Genomic DNA, 15,308 nt, shown 5'->3' on the forward strand with positions numbered 1-15,308 from the left:
ACAACTCAGGCAACAACAGATGTTGGCCAGGATATGAAAAAAGAGGAACCCTCTTGCACTGCTGGTGGGAATGCAAACTGGTGCAGCCACTCTGGAAAACAGTACAGAGCTTCCACAAATAACAGGAATACCCTATGACCCAGCAATTGCACTACTAGGTATTTATCCAAGGGATACAGGTGTGCTGTTTCGAAGGGACACATGCACCCCAATGTTTATGGCAGCACTATCCACAACAGCCAAAGTATGGAAAGAGCTCAAATGTCCATTGACTGAAGAATGGATAAAGAAGATGTGATATATATATATATAGATAGATAGATAGATAGATAGATACACACACACATACACACACAATATGCATATATATATATATATATATATATATATATATATATATATATACACACACACACACACAATGGAATATTACTCAGCAAATCTTACCATTTGCAATGATGCGGATGGAGCTAGAGTGTTTACTATGCTAAGTGAAATAAGTCAATCAGAAAAAGACAAATATCATATGATTTCACTCATATGTGGAGTTTTAAAAAACAAAACAGATGAACATAGGGAAAGGGACAGAAAAATAAGATAAAAACAGAGAGGGAGACAAACCATAAGAGACTCTTAAATACGGAGAACAAACTGAGGGTTGCTGGTGGGGTGCTGGGTGGGGGGATGGGCTAAATGGGCAATGGGTATTAAGGAAGGCACTTGTTGGGATGAGCACTGGGTGGTTGTAAGTAAGTGATGAATCACTAAATTCTATTATTCCTGAAACCATTATTACACTATATGTTAACTAACTTGGATTTAAATTAAAAAAAAAAAAATAAAAGATTAAAAAATTGTTTAAAAATTAAAAAAAAAAACTATTAATTAAAAAAATGGGGGTGCCTGGGTGGCTCAGTCATTTAAGCATCTGACTCTTGATTTCTGGTCAGATCATGATCTTACATGTTGTGAGTTTGAGCCCTGTGTTGAGGCACTGTGCTGATAGCTGGTTGGGATTCTCTCTCTCCCTCTCTCTTTGCCCCTCCCTCTTTCTTTCTCTCAAAAATAAATAAATAAACATTTTTTAAAAACCTATTGATCCTCATCCATCTCCACTATCAGATATTGCTTAAAATGTTGGAGGCAGAACTCTCAAACTTGAGTTTCTCATTTCCCAGCTTTGTAACATTAGTAGGTTACATATCCCCTCTGTATCTCAGTTTCTTCATCTGTAAATTGGGGATAATAATTAACAAATTGTTACTCAATGGATTGTCATGGAAATTAAATGAGCTATCATATCTGAAGTATTAAGAATGGTGCCTAGCCAAAATTGAGTGTTTAAATTCGTTGGGATAATATTAACTGCTATAATAAATAAAGCTAAAATTGTCCACTGATTCAAACACAACAGATATTTATTCCTCGTTTATGTAACATTCCAAAGCGTTCTTTGTCAACTGGGGCAACTTTTCTCTACATGGCTTTACCAGGTTCTACATTAAAGGATTCCCATTTATCTCCAATACATGGCTTCTCCATCCCTATTAGCCAGAAAAAGGAAAGAACAGAGAGGAGTGTACATGGGAAATTTCTATGGGTCACACTTGGAATTAGAGCTCATTATTTCTGCTCACATTCTACTGTGTAGAACATAATCACATGGCCACACCTAACTGCAAAGGAGCCTGGGAAATGGATTTTAGTGACTGCATAAAACTTTGCTAAAGTAATCATCATTATTATTGCTCTCATTTATTACCAACTTTCTAGCTTGGGCTCTCATCTTCATGCACCTGGAAAGTCATAATAACTTACTCACTAGTCTTCCTGCCACCAGACTGTCCCCCCTCCCTATACCCTTTCTCCACACCAAACCCAGAGTTATTATTATCTAAAATCCAAACCTGATCATCTCACTCACCATTCCCCAACTGCCCGCTTATGTCCTTCTGTGACTTCTCACTGCCTCAGAATCCAGTCAGAGTCCTTGCACCAGGATCCAGCCAATACATATCCCTTTGGTCTCACCTCCAGGACCTTTTTTTTTTATTTTTTATTTATTTTTTTTTAATTTTTTTTAACGTTTATTTATTTTTGAGACAGAGTACGAACAGGGGAGGGTCAGAGAGAGAGGGAGACACAGAATCTGAAACAGGCTCCAGGCTCTGAGCTGTCAGCACAGAGCCCGACGCGGGGCTCGAACTCACAGACTGTGAGATCATGACCTGAGCCGAAGTCGGACGCTCAACCGACTGAGCCACCCAGGCGCCCCCTCCAGGACCTTTTTATCTTACAGCTGGCATCTGTGACTGGACACTGTGGATACTCTAGTGGATAAGGTAGACAGGACCCTGCCTTATGGACTTTACATTTTAGTGAGGTAAGCAAAACCAGTAAACAAATAAATGTACAATATTAAGTAGTAAAGACTATAGTGAAGAAAAATAAAGGGTAAGGACATTAAGGACATTAAGAGTGATGAGCTAAATAAATAGATAAATAAATAACATATTAAATTTTACTGGCAGGTGACAGCTATTTCACAGAGAGATATGTTGTGGACTTGATCTTCACTATAGTTACCTTTGTGACTGCATATTACAAAAGAGTTCTTATCGCTGACCTATATTTGTGTTTCTTTGAACTTCTTTTATGACAGTTATTCAGGGAAACAATATAGATTGCCTAATGTGCTATTTGTGTGGGATATTGACAGAATAACACAATTTATTATCGCCCACTGGGGAGTTAGAGTACAAAGGGCTCATGTTTCCCCCTACAATCTTCTTTGCAGAAAAAATCAACATAAAAATATTTAATAAAATCAGGTTTTACTCAAGTATATAAAACTTTCATTTTTTTTAATTGCCTAGACAATGTTATTGTCACTTTGGGTAATTTTTAAAATGTTACATTCGTGATGTTCCTGCCACCTTACTGGATTTAGATTTTCAAATTCAGGAGATGTGAAGTTAAAGATTTTCCTGTAGATGCTGTTCATTTAATCAAGGTAAACAGACTTAGATCTTTAATGGTCAAATATGAGCATGTGCTATGATGTGACATACATATAAAGCTATGAATTCCTCTCAGAATCCTCTATTTAAAAATTGGAACTTTTTTTAAATGTTTATTTATTTTTGAGAGAGAAAGAGAGCACAAGGGTGTAGGGAAGGTGGCGGGGGGGGGGGGGGGGGTTGCGGAACAGAAGATCCAAAACGAGCTCTGTGCTGATAGCAGAGAGCCTGATGTGGGGCTCAAACTCACAAGCTGTGAGATCATGACCTGAGCCAAAGAACCTTAACCACCTGAGCCACACAGGCACTCTAAAATCTGGAACTTTTAGTTTATGATAGCAAAAGAGAGTTGCAAACAATTTAATTGTCAAATAGTTGGAGAATCTTTAAATAACAATTGGAGTACTATACTGTCATCAAAACTCAAGCTTTTGTAAAATACTTAAGAGCAAGGAAAAATAGGTGGGCTATATAACCAGGTGAAGAGAATGTAAGAGTGTAAAGAATGTAATTGTAGGAATCTGGTTTAGAAAACTGAAAATAACCTCAAAGAAGTCAACAGACTGGCAGTCCAGAACGGGTATGGTTAGCATTACAAAATTATCAGAGACCCAGAGCCTTCAACATTGCTACTCTCCTTTCCTTAGCAGGTGACTTCCAAACCATGGCTCAAGGTGGTTGCTTGAACTCCATCTGTTATACCTACATCCCAGTCATCAAAAGGAAACAGGTAAAAAAGGGGCATGCTTCTCATGGCAGACAGAATAATGGCCCGCTAAAGATGCCATGTCCCAACCCCTGAAACTGATAAATATGTTATCTTACACAGAAAAAGGGACTTGGAAGATATGACTAAGTTAAAGATCTTGATGCGGAGTTTATCCTAGATTATCAAGTGGCCACGATGTAATCACAAGGATCCTTATGAAGGGCAGCAGAAGGGTGAGAGTAAGAGATGTGACAATGGAGGCAGAGGTCAGAGTGATGCGAGAAAGGGGCCCAGAGCCAAGAAATGAATGCAGCCTTTAGAAGCTGGAAAAGGGAAAGAAAGTCTATCCTACAGCCTCCAGAAGGGACACAGCCCTGTCAACTCATTTTAGACTTCTGACCTCCAGAACTATAAGACAAGAAATTTGTGTTGTGCTAATCTCCTAATTTTGCAGCAATTTCTTACAGCAGCAGTAGGAAACTAATACATCCTCCCTTAACTTCCCAAGGAAGAAGGTAAAAATAGATAATCGGACACAGTTAACATATTCTGCCACATTTCCTTTAAAAAATATATATTCCAAAGGAAATAGGTTATGTTTTTCTAGAAGTCTTGGGTTTCAAAATGGAACCCCAAACTCAATTCTAAATTACATAAGGTTAAGCAAGGGGAGGAGAGGTTATTTACAATATATTTGAATCTCACCCCATTAAGGAAGAAGTATAGGATAAATTGTATATCCATAGGGCTTGTAACCAAGGACTTGTCCAACGTCAGCCCACCCCCTTCTCTCTCTCTCTCTCTCTCTCTCTCTCTCATTCTCTTTCTCTCACTTCCCTCTGCTTTTCTCTGTTTCAGTTCATTCTCATCTACTGAAAATGGACCTTGCTCATATGTTGAGAACCAAGGGAGTGGGCATCCAACTTAAAGACCTTCATCTCATCATTGATTCATTTGCCACGTGTTTGTTGAGTCCCTACCATGTGCTAGGCCAGTGAACAAGACAGACAAGTCCTGGCCTCATTCTGGTAGTGGATATGGATAATAAACAAATACATAAATCAAGATCCTTAGAAACTAGGATCTTGTTTTTCATTGTTTATTAGGTATGATGATGGAAATGTGCAGACAGATGAAATACAGAGTAACTGGGAGACCTCAATTTATACTGGGTGGTCAGGGAAGGCTTCTCTGAAAAGCTGACATCTAAGACCCCATAGATAAATAAAGCAGACATGAGCATGACCCAGGGGGCCTCAAAGACCCCACGATAGCTTCTTGAAGTAACAGAAGGGAGACCAGCATCCCCGGTGCCAAGTGAGCATATGGGGATGGTAAAAGATGAGGCTAGGTGCTACATCCAACAGAACTTCATGGATACATCTTGGTTTTTCTAGAAGAGTCCTCATTATACCTGAGTCCCCACCATAAATATTAAGAGCCACAGGTTGGAAGCTAAATTTTTCAGTCACCTTGCATATGCAGCTACGGGAGTCAGGATTTTTTTCCTGAGAGAAACAACAGAAAGGCATTGACAAGTTTTGAGCAGGGCAATACCAAGATCTGATTTATATTTAATATCACTGGAAACCAGAGAATGAGTTAATAAATACAGCAAGTTAAATATGTCTACATTTGGAGTACTGATGTTTTTAAATAGAAATCAATATCGAGGTAAAATAAAAAGAGGTATAATTTATGACGCAGCATAAGGCATAGGTATACCCTCACCAACCTCATGAACACATAGGCCTTAAAACCACCACTCTGCTTGTGATTCTTCCTCCTTCTCTTAAACTCAGAAGCACTTTCTGAGGCAGAACGTAGCTCCAGCTTTCTGGGTTTCATAGCAACTTGGCAGTGCAATGCTTCTAGGCTGAAATCCCGACTTCCATGGATTCATGCTGTTTCAGCCACAAATATTTACCTTACCTGGCTCCTGGGGCTAATTAAAGGGGCAGGGCTCCATTCCACTTGGCTTTCCCCTAAATTGCTTTCAGAGTCAGAAGCAGCTGCCGGATGAGAATGACAGCTCTATAATTCATCTCTACATCCACACAGTGACTCGCTCACAAGCGTCCTTTTCAAATTAGGAAATACCCTGCCCTTGCCACTTTCCTACTGGATTTGAAACTGCATCTCCTTAAAATGATTTCTCCTAGCTTGCAGCTGCCTCTAGAGCTACTAAGAGCCTATTGTACCATTTAGAACACTGTTTCGTTGCAAATATTTATTCTTATTGTAAAACTTATACATGTTTACTGTAAAAGATTCGAGAAGGTGAGAATTGAAAAGTGAATTTTTCCCTCTCTGCTCCCTCAGCCCCTGTCACAGACCCAATGAATGAATGCCTTTCTCCTGGTAACCTCTGTTAATCAGTTTTGGCCATTTTCTATGCATATACATGAAAACAGAGAAACCTTTATTGGCATTTAAATAGGTTGTCCCACAGGCTTTAAAGCGATTTCATGATAACAAGTCAGTCCAGATTTGGTAAACCATGAAATGGTATCACGGTTTGTTGGCAGAAACTGAAGACTCCGCTCTTCTCACAAAGCAGAATAGCGGAGTTAATCCTGGTTACACTTCAGAACAGAACCAGTTAATCCTGGTTACAATTCAAACCATCAGGGCCAGGAAGAAACCAGACAGGAAGTAACTTTGCAACTCTGAAGACAGACTCAGAGCTCTAGTGGGGGAGGACCATAGATGGAGAAGCTGGAAATCGAGTCTGAGCAGGGGCTCAGAGGTCAGGGTCTTGTCCAGAGGGGTGGAGAAGCACCGTGGAGTCTACTGTGGTCACTGGGGTAATGGAAGGTAGCAGAATCGGAGAAGCCAGGAAGGAAAGATGGGTTTTCCTTAGTGGGAAAGTGGAGATACTGCTGGGAAAACAGAACACATCCACAGAGCGAGAGGACAGAGGAGGGCATCCCTCTGGGGGTTAGGAGGCTGAGAATCATCATGAGAGAGAGAGATGGAATCTCCCTCTGAGGGACTTTGGATAAGTTCTAATAATATTATATGTTGCCTTTCAAGTACTTCTCTTTGGTATTGTTTATGGTGGTAAAGTACATATAACACCACTTTAACCATTTTTTAATGTACAGTTCAGTGGCTTTAAGTACCTTCACACTGTCATGCAGCCACCAGCACATCTCCAGATCTCTTTTCATCTTGCAAAAACTGAATCTCTGTCCCCCTGAAACATGGACTCCCCGTTCCCCACTCCTCCCACTCCTGGCAACCACCATTCTACTTTCTGACTACTCTAGGGGCCTCCTATGGGTTGAATCATACAATATTTGGCCTTTGCTGACTGGCTTACTTCACTTAGCGTAATGTCTTCAAGGTTCATCCATGTTGTAGAATGTGTCAGAATTCCTTCCTTTTTAAAACCGAATAATATTCCACTGTATGTATCTATCATTCTCTTTATTTACTCATCCATTTATTCATGGATACTTGGGGTCACTTTTCCACCACCTGGATATTGTGAATAATGATGTTATGAATATGCGTATGCTTTCAAGTATTTTTCTGAATGAAATAGTTCAGGTCACGGAAGACGAACAGGGTTTTTTGTTTGTTCTGTTTTTGTGTGTTTTCCTTTAAGGAGAGAAGGGCATTCCCAGGTGAGGGAAAAGCATAGATGAAATTGTGGAATGGAGAGGCATAGCTTGACCAATGAAGGGCAGGAGGCTCCATGGGGCAGCAGCATGGAAGGGGATAGAGTGAAAGGTGAGGTAAGAAACATGGTCAGGGCAGGTGAAAGTACAGAAAATAATAGAATATTTTCACCACCCAGTTGTGTCATATGTTAATATCCTGCCATATTTTCTCAATTTTTAAAAGAAATATAGTATTTTGGATACAACTGATGCTCCCTGCACAACCCCCCGTCCGAATTTCCACTCCCCTTTGCAATGGTACCCATTTTCCTGAATTCCAAGTTTTATATGTTCCATGCTTTATGATTGTACTACATGTGTGAATCATGTGTTTTCATGCTTTTAAAAATGCTTTTAAACTTTATTATATGAATGGTATAATACTTTGTATACATCCTTTTCCACCTTTTTCCCCATTAACATTATGTTTTGAGGATTTGTCTAGATTATTTCATATTTGAATTCCATTGCATAAATATTTCACACTCTATTTTTCCACCTTTACAAGCAACACTACAATGAACATTCTTGTACATTTTCCTTGTGAGACTTTAGGCTGTGGACCTAGATGTGGAATTGTTGGGTTCAAGGGTAACGTGCATCTTCAACTTTATTTGTGAAGTAAAATTGCTCTCCAACTAAGCGGTTGTATCAATTTACACTTCCATAAGCAGTATACAGTTGTTTCCATTTTGCCCCACTCTCTGCCAACAATGAATAGTCAGATTTTTTTTTAAGTTGCCAAAATAGCACAGTTGGTGAAGAGCCCAGTTTTTGAGCATCACTCTTGGTATCCAAATCCTAGCTTTATCACTTACTAGTTGTATGAGCTTTGGTCCTATTTTCCCTCTCTGGAAGAGGAAAGAGTTGGTAGTACCAACCTCATGCATTTATTGCAACATTTTAGTGTGTTAACACGTGGAAAGCATCTAGAACCATATATGGCTAGTGCTCAATAATGTCACCAATATGCATCAGAATTTTTGAATTGGCCATTCAAGTCTTGTCTTCTGTAAACTTCTTATTCTTTCCCTTACCCTTTTTCATATTGATTTGTAGGTATTCTTTAAATCTCCTGAGTAATAATCATTTGTATTTATATGTTCCAAATATCTTCTTTTGGCCCGTGTCTCATCATTTTAGTTTTTCTGACATATTTTGTCATTAAGTTTTTTTTAATTAAAAAAAAGTGTTTTTAATGTTTTTATTTTTCAGAGAAAGACAGAGACAGAGTGTGAGCATGGGAGGGACAGAGAGAGAGGGAGACACAGAATCCAAACTAGACTCCAGGCTCTGAGCTGACAGCATAGAGCCCGAAGTGGGGCTGGAATCTGTGAACCATGAGATCATGACCTGAGCCGAAGTTGGACACTCAACCAGTCGACTGAGCCACCCAGGTGCTCTTGTCATGAAGTTTTTCATCAGAATGTAGCCAAATGTATCATCACTTATTTTTTTTCTTGTTCAATTTTTTTCCTCACTGTGGTCATAAAAATATCCTCAAATATTTTCTTTTATGAAAGTTGCTTTTAAAAGATTTATTTTTAGAGAGAGAGGGAGCATGAGTGGGGGAGAGGGGCAGAGGAAGAGAGAGAGAAAAAGAGAGAGAGAGAGAATCTTTCTTTAAAATGTTTATTTACTTATTTTTGAGAGAGAGAGAAAGAGCGTGTGCCAGCAGGGGGAGGACAGAGAGAAAGGGAGACAGAGAATCTCAAGCAGGCTCCGTGCCGTCAGCACAGAGCTCCTCATGGGCCTTGAAACCCACGAACCAGGAAACCATGACCTGAGCCAAAATTAAGAGTTAGATGCTTAATGACTGAGCCATCCAGGCACCACAGAGAGAATCTTTTTTTTTTTAATGTTTTTACTTATTTTTGAGAGAGAGAGACAGAGAGAACGCACACACGCCAGTGGGGGAGTGGCAAAAAGGGAGGGAGGCGGAGGGTCCGAAGCAGGCTCTGTGCTGACAGCAAAGAGCCCAATGTGGGGCTCTAACTCACAAACCTAACTGCGAGATCATGACATGAAACAAAGTCGGACACTTAACTAACAGAGCCACCCAGATGTCCCGAGAGAGAGAGAGAGAGAGACAGAGACAGAGAGACAGAGACAGAGACAGAGAATCTTAAGTAGGCTCCATGCTCAGCACAGAGCCAGACACGGGGCTTGATCCCATGAGCTTTCCCATTTTGGTCTTCTTCAAACTTGTTTCTCCTTTGCTCTTCCACATGACTTTCTGGATCATCTTCTCAAGTATACAAAAAAAAATCATTTGGGATTTTGATTGGGATTGTTTTGAATTTATTAACTAATGTGGAGAGAACTGGCATTTTTTATAATATTTAATTTTTTAAATTATTTATTGATATTGTACAGGAATATAAATTCTTTTTATACTAATCTTGTATCTAGTAACATGCTGATATCTTATACTCATTCCAATAGCTTGTTTGTATTTTTTCTTAGATTCTATAAATGCAGTAATATTCCTATCAGTAGTGATACTTTTGTTTTTGTTTTCTTTTCCAATCCTCAAGGCTTTTCTTTTCTTCTCTTAGTGCTCTGGTTGGGATCTTCAAATAGTGACTGGATGGAAACAGTGATAATGGGCAGCTTTTTTACTCCTGATATTAGAAGGGATAATTCCAAACTTTCACCAGTAAATATAATGTTTGCTACAAGTTTCTGATAGATATATTTATTCAATTAAGATAATTCTCCCTAGAGGCGCCTGGGTGGCTCATTTGGTTTGGCATCCAACTCTTGGTTTTGGCTCAGGTCATGCTCTTGCAGTCATGGGATCAAGACCAACATAGATTCTCCATAGAGCATGGATTCTCTCTCTCTCACTCTCTCTGCCCCTCTCCTGCCCATGCATACTCTCTCTGTGTGTCTGTCTCTTAAAATAAATAAACATTAAAAAAAGAACTACCCCTACTCAATACCAAAACAATAAAATCCCCAATAACCCAATTAAAAAATGGGCAAAGATTTGAATAGATATTTCTCCAAAGAAGAAATACAAACAGCTAGCAGGTATATGAAAAGGTGTTCAACATCACCAATCATCAGGGAAATACAAATAAAAACCATAAGGAGATATCATCTCACACCTATTAGGATAGCTGTTATTAAAGAATCAAAGGTAACAAGTGTTGGCAAGGATGTTGAGAAATTGGAACCCACCATACACTGTTGGTGGAAATATGAAGTGATGCAACCACATGGAAAACACTATGGAAGTGCCCCAGTTACTCAAAAGCTTAGAAGTGGAACTACCACACGATCCAGCAATCCCACTCCTGGGAGCATCTAGAAGAAATGAAATCAGGATCTCAAAGAGATCCATGTACTCCCACATTCATTCTAGCATTATTCACAACAGCCAACATATGGAACAACCCAAATGTCTATTGACAGAAGAATGGATAAATAAAATGTGGTATATACATACAGAGGCACATTATCCAGCCTTAAAAAAGAAGTAGATCCTACAATTTGCAGCAACATAAATGGACCTGGAAGATATTATACTAAGTGAATAAGTCAGTCACAGAAGGACAAATAGTCCCATGATTCTACTCATATAGAAAACAGAAAGGCACCTGGGTGGCTCAGTCAGTTGAGCGTCCAACTTCAGCTCTGGCCATGATCTTGCAGGCCGTGTATTTGAGCCCCGCGTCTGGCTCTGTTCCAACAGCTCGGAGCCTGGAGCCTACTTCAGATTCTGTGTCTCCCTCTCTCTCTGCCCCTCCCCTGTTCACGCTCTGTCTCTCTCAAAATAATAAACATTAAAAAAATTTTTTTTTAAAGAAAATAGAATGGTGGTTTCCAGGAGATAGAGGAAAAGGGAAATGAGATGTTCAATGAGCATAATATTACACTTATATGAAATGCTTAAGTTCTGGAGATCTGTTTACAACATAGTTTTTATAGTTAACAGTATGGTCTCGTGCACTTAAAAACTTGCTAAGAGGGAAGATCTCATGTTGCGTTTTTACCACACGCACAGAAAAACAGCAAAGGGACTCAAGGAAACTTTTGGAGGTGATGGATATGTATATTACCATGATTGTGATGCTATCAGAAGTGAACGTTTATGTCCAAACTCATAAAATTATATAAATATGTGCAGCTTTTTGGTATATTTATTACATATACTTCAATAAAGCTGTAAAACTAATTTTTTTTAAATGTCAGGCTCAAGTAACAGTGAAAGGGCATGTTCTTGCCTTTACCAAGGAGAATCTGGGATGAGATTTCCATTCCAAAATTGTTCCCTGAAATGGACAACCTACATTTGCTAGATCAAATAGTGCCCAATATTCAGAATAATTTCCAGTTTTGTGAAATAAATATATACAAAATAAAATTCCTTACTATTTGTATTTCCTGTTTTTTTTAAATATGAAAGAGTATCCTATTTTAACAAAAGATTTTTCTGCCTCTATTAAGATAATTATGTGCTTTTTCCTTTGCTCTTTCCCTTTTCAATTTGTTAATCTGGTAAATTATAGTAATAGATTTTCCTAACATTAAATAATCCTTGCTTTCCTGGGATAAACCCAATAGTGTATTATTTTCATTAAGTCACTGATTTTGCTGAATTTTATCAGAATTTATACCTTTATATTTAGAAGTAAGGTTGGCAGGAAGCAAAAGCAAAAATGAACTACTGGGACTCGATCAAGATAAAAAGCTTCTGCACAGCAAAGAAACAATCAAGAAAACTAAAAGCAGCCTATGGAATGGAAGAAGATATTTGCAAATGACATATCTGATAAAGGGTTAGTATCCAAAATTGATAAAGAACTTTTCAAACTCAACACCCAAAAAACAAACAATACACTTAAGAAATTGGCAAAAGACATGAATAAACATTTTTCCAAAGAAGACATCCAGATGTCCAAAGGACACATGAAAAGATGCTCAACATCACTCATCATCAGGGAAATGCAAATTAAAACCACAATGAGATACCACCTCACACCTGTCAGAATGGCTAACATTAACAACTCAGGCAACAACAGATGTTGGTCAGGATATGGAGATAGAGGAACTATCTTGCACTGCTCGTAGGAATGCAAACTGGTGCAGCCACTCTGGAAAACAGTATGGAGGTTCCTCAAATAATTAAAAATAGGAATACCCTATGACCCAGCAATTGCACTACTAGGTATTTACCCAAAGGATACAGAAATGCTGATTCAAAGGGGCACATACACACCAATGTTTATAGCAGCACTATCAACAATAGCCAAAGTATGGAAAGAGCTCAGGTGTCCATCGACTGAAGAATGGATAAGAAGATGTGGTGTACATAGACAATGGAATGTTACTCAGCCATCAAAAAGAATGAAATCTTGCCTTTTGCAATGATGTGGATGGAGCTAGAGTGTATTATGCTAAGTGAAATAAGTCATTCGGAGAAAGACACATACCATATGATTTTACTCATATGTGGAATTTAAGAAACAAAACAGATGAATAGAGGGGAAGGGGGAAATAAAAAGAGACAGAAGCAAACCATAAGAGACTCTTAAGTATAAAGAACAAACTGAGGGTTGATGGAGGGGAGGTGGCAGGGGGATGGGCTAAATGGGTGATGGGTATTAATGAGGGCACTTGTGATGAGCACTGGGTATTATATGTAAGTGATGAATCACTCAATTCTACTTCTGAAACTGATATTACACTATATATTAACTAACTAGAGTTTAAATAAAAATTTTAAATAACAACAACAACAAAAGAAATAGACGTAAGGTTGGCTTACAATTTTCCCTATTATCCTTGTCTTATTTTGGATTCAGGTTTGTTCCAGTCTAATAAAATGAGTTTTAAGGTACTGTTTATTTTCATGCTCTATTTATATTCTCTGGACTGTTCATAGAAGATTGGGATTATATGTTCTTATAAATTTGGTAAAACTTGCCTGTAAGAAACTAACTATATCTTAATTCATAATGTGAGTAGATTTAATCACTGATTTAATGTCTTTCAAGGTCGTAGAATTTTTTTTTTTAATTTTAATGTTTATTTATTTACTTTTGAGAGAGAGAGAGCACAAGTGGTGGAAGGACCAGAGGGAGAGAGGGAGACACAGAATACAGAGCAGGCTCCAGGCTCTGAGCTGTCAGCGCAGAGCCCAATGCTGGGCTCGAACCCATGAACCACAAGATCATGACCTGAGCTAAAGTCACTGACTCAGTCAATCGACAGAGCCACCCAGGCACCCCAAGGTCATTGGACTTAGGTCATTTATTTCCTCTTGAGTCAGTTTTAATTAACTATAGTTTTCTAGAAAATTGACCATTTTGCATATTTCAAATTAATTGACCCAAAGCTGTACGTGATTGTCCCTTGTTACCTGTTTTAATTTCCAGTATATTTGTAGTTATGTTGCTTTTCAATTCCTAATTTCAATATTGTTTTGAGTATCTTTTGAATGTAATACCATGCTGAGACTGGCCACCAGGAAGCCCAGTTTTAAATGAGTTGTAATGGCCCATCCCTACAACAGCCCAGAGTTTGAAGTAGGAATAGAAATAGAAAGACCACTAGAACTATTCCCCAACAACTTTTGTCTACTGTCCCTAATTCCTTCCTGTGAAACCACATAAGCTCAAATGCATGCTTATATAATATACTCCTTAGAAATTTGTACTCTTGCATAAATGCAAAGTGGTGGTGATCTATTTTCTCTAATTGCTCAGTCCATTCAAAGAACATAAGACAATAACATATCTCTCCTGAAATATCTCTTCTACACCTTAAGTATCCTCAGTCTAATAGTTACTCAAATATCTTGTATCACAAGCCCTTTGTTATCCTCCCCCACCCCTTCTAGTGTTCCATCCCAGTGTACCAACCTGCTAAACTGAATCCTTTACCCCAGGTATGGTCTGACCTACACAAGTAGGATGGGTCCTTACTGTGCTTCCTAAAATACACTGATGTTCTGCTCACTCCATCACACCACTGACTCGTGTTAATTTTGCAGTCAACCAAACATTTGGGGTTTTTTCACACAGGCTGTTGAGGAATCTTTATTCCCAAGTAATATAGGAGCAAAACTCCATTATGTAACTCCTTAGCCGACTGACTTACAAAGAGAATTTAAAGATGACTGAGCTATGAACAAGCATCCTTGTAAGTGAGGATGGAGGGGCTAGCAGACGGTCCTGTCCTCCTGTCCTCAGCCATCTAGGGGAAGAGCCCTTCCTTTATAAAGGAAGGCATGTCAGCTGGGCCATACTGTGGTACAATTGCCAAGAGCAGGGAGGGAAAAAGAATTGTCATTTGTTGAGGACCTACTGGGGGCCAAATCTACGTTGGGGACTTTACATCTGTTATCTAAACTTTAGTCCTCATAACAACACCGAGTCAAGGTGTTGAGAGAGAGAGAGAGGTAAATAAATGAATGCCAGATAAAAAATATCCCCAGTTTATTTATGAGGAACCAAGACTCAGAGTATGACTTGCCCCAAAGGATAAAGCTAAAAAGCAACGGAGCCTTATTTGACTCTAGAATTTAATTTCTTCTCCACTGCCAGGCAGGACTGGATAAATGTGGGTGGAGATATCAAGCAGCAGGCATCAAGGGCACTTGCGTGATGTTTTATAGTTTAGTGAAGGACTTTCACCTACATTAATGCTTTTAAGTTGATCTTCATAACATCCTCATGTGGGAGGCAAAGCAGATGATACAATCTTTATTTTACAGGTAAAGATAATAGCTCTCAGAGAATCAAGTGACCTACCCAAGGTCACCCAGCTAGCCAATGAGGTTGCAGGGCAGATCTTAACCCGAGCCTCTCTGTTAGCAAGCACCTGGAAAGCACCCCTCCTGGCGGCTGGAATAGGGCAAGGAGGTCATGGGGCGGCTGGGGCACATGCTCATGACAGATG

General features: G+C 39.0%; 1 long non-coding RNA gene across 1 annotated transcript; it reads left to right on the forward strand.

Moving 5' to 3' along the window:
• Positions 1-1,684: 1,684 nt before the first annotated feature.
• On the forward strand, positions 1,685-5,269 carry LOC132693964 (uncharacterized). Its single transcript, XR_009617077.3, has 3 exons — positions 1,685-2,383; positions 3,668-3,750; positions 4,588-5,269. It is a non-coding gene; the product is annotated as an uncharacterized LOC132693964 (long non-coding RNA).
• Positions 5,270-15,308: the final 10,039 nt, after the last annotated feature.

This window comes from Panthera onca, chromosome B4, assembly GCF_046562875.1.
Source record: "Panthera onca isolate mPanOnc1 chromosome B4, mPanOnc1 haplotype 2, whole genome shotgun sequence".
Lineage (NCBI taxonomy): Eukaryota > Metazoa > Chordata > Mammalia > Carnivora > Felidae > Panthera > Panthera onca.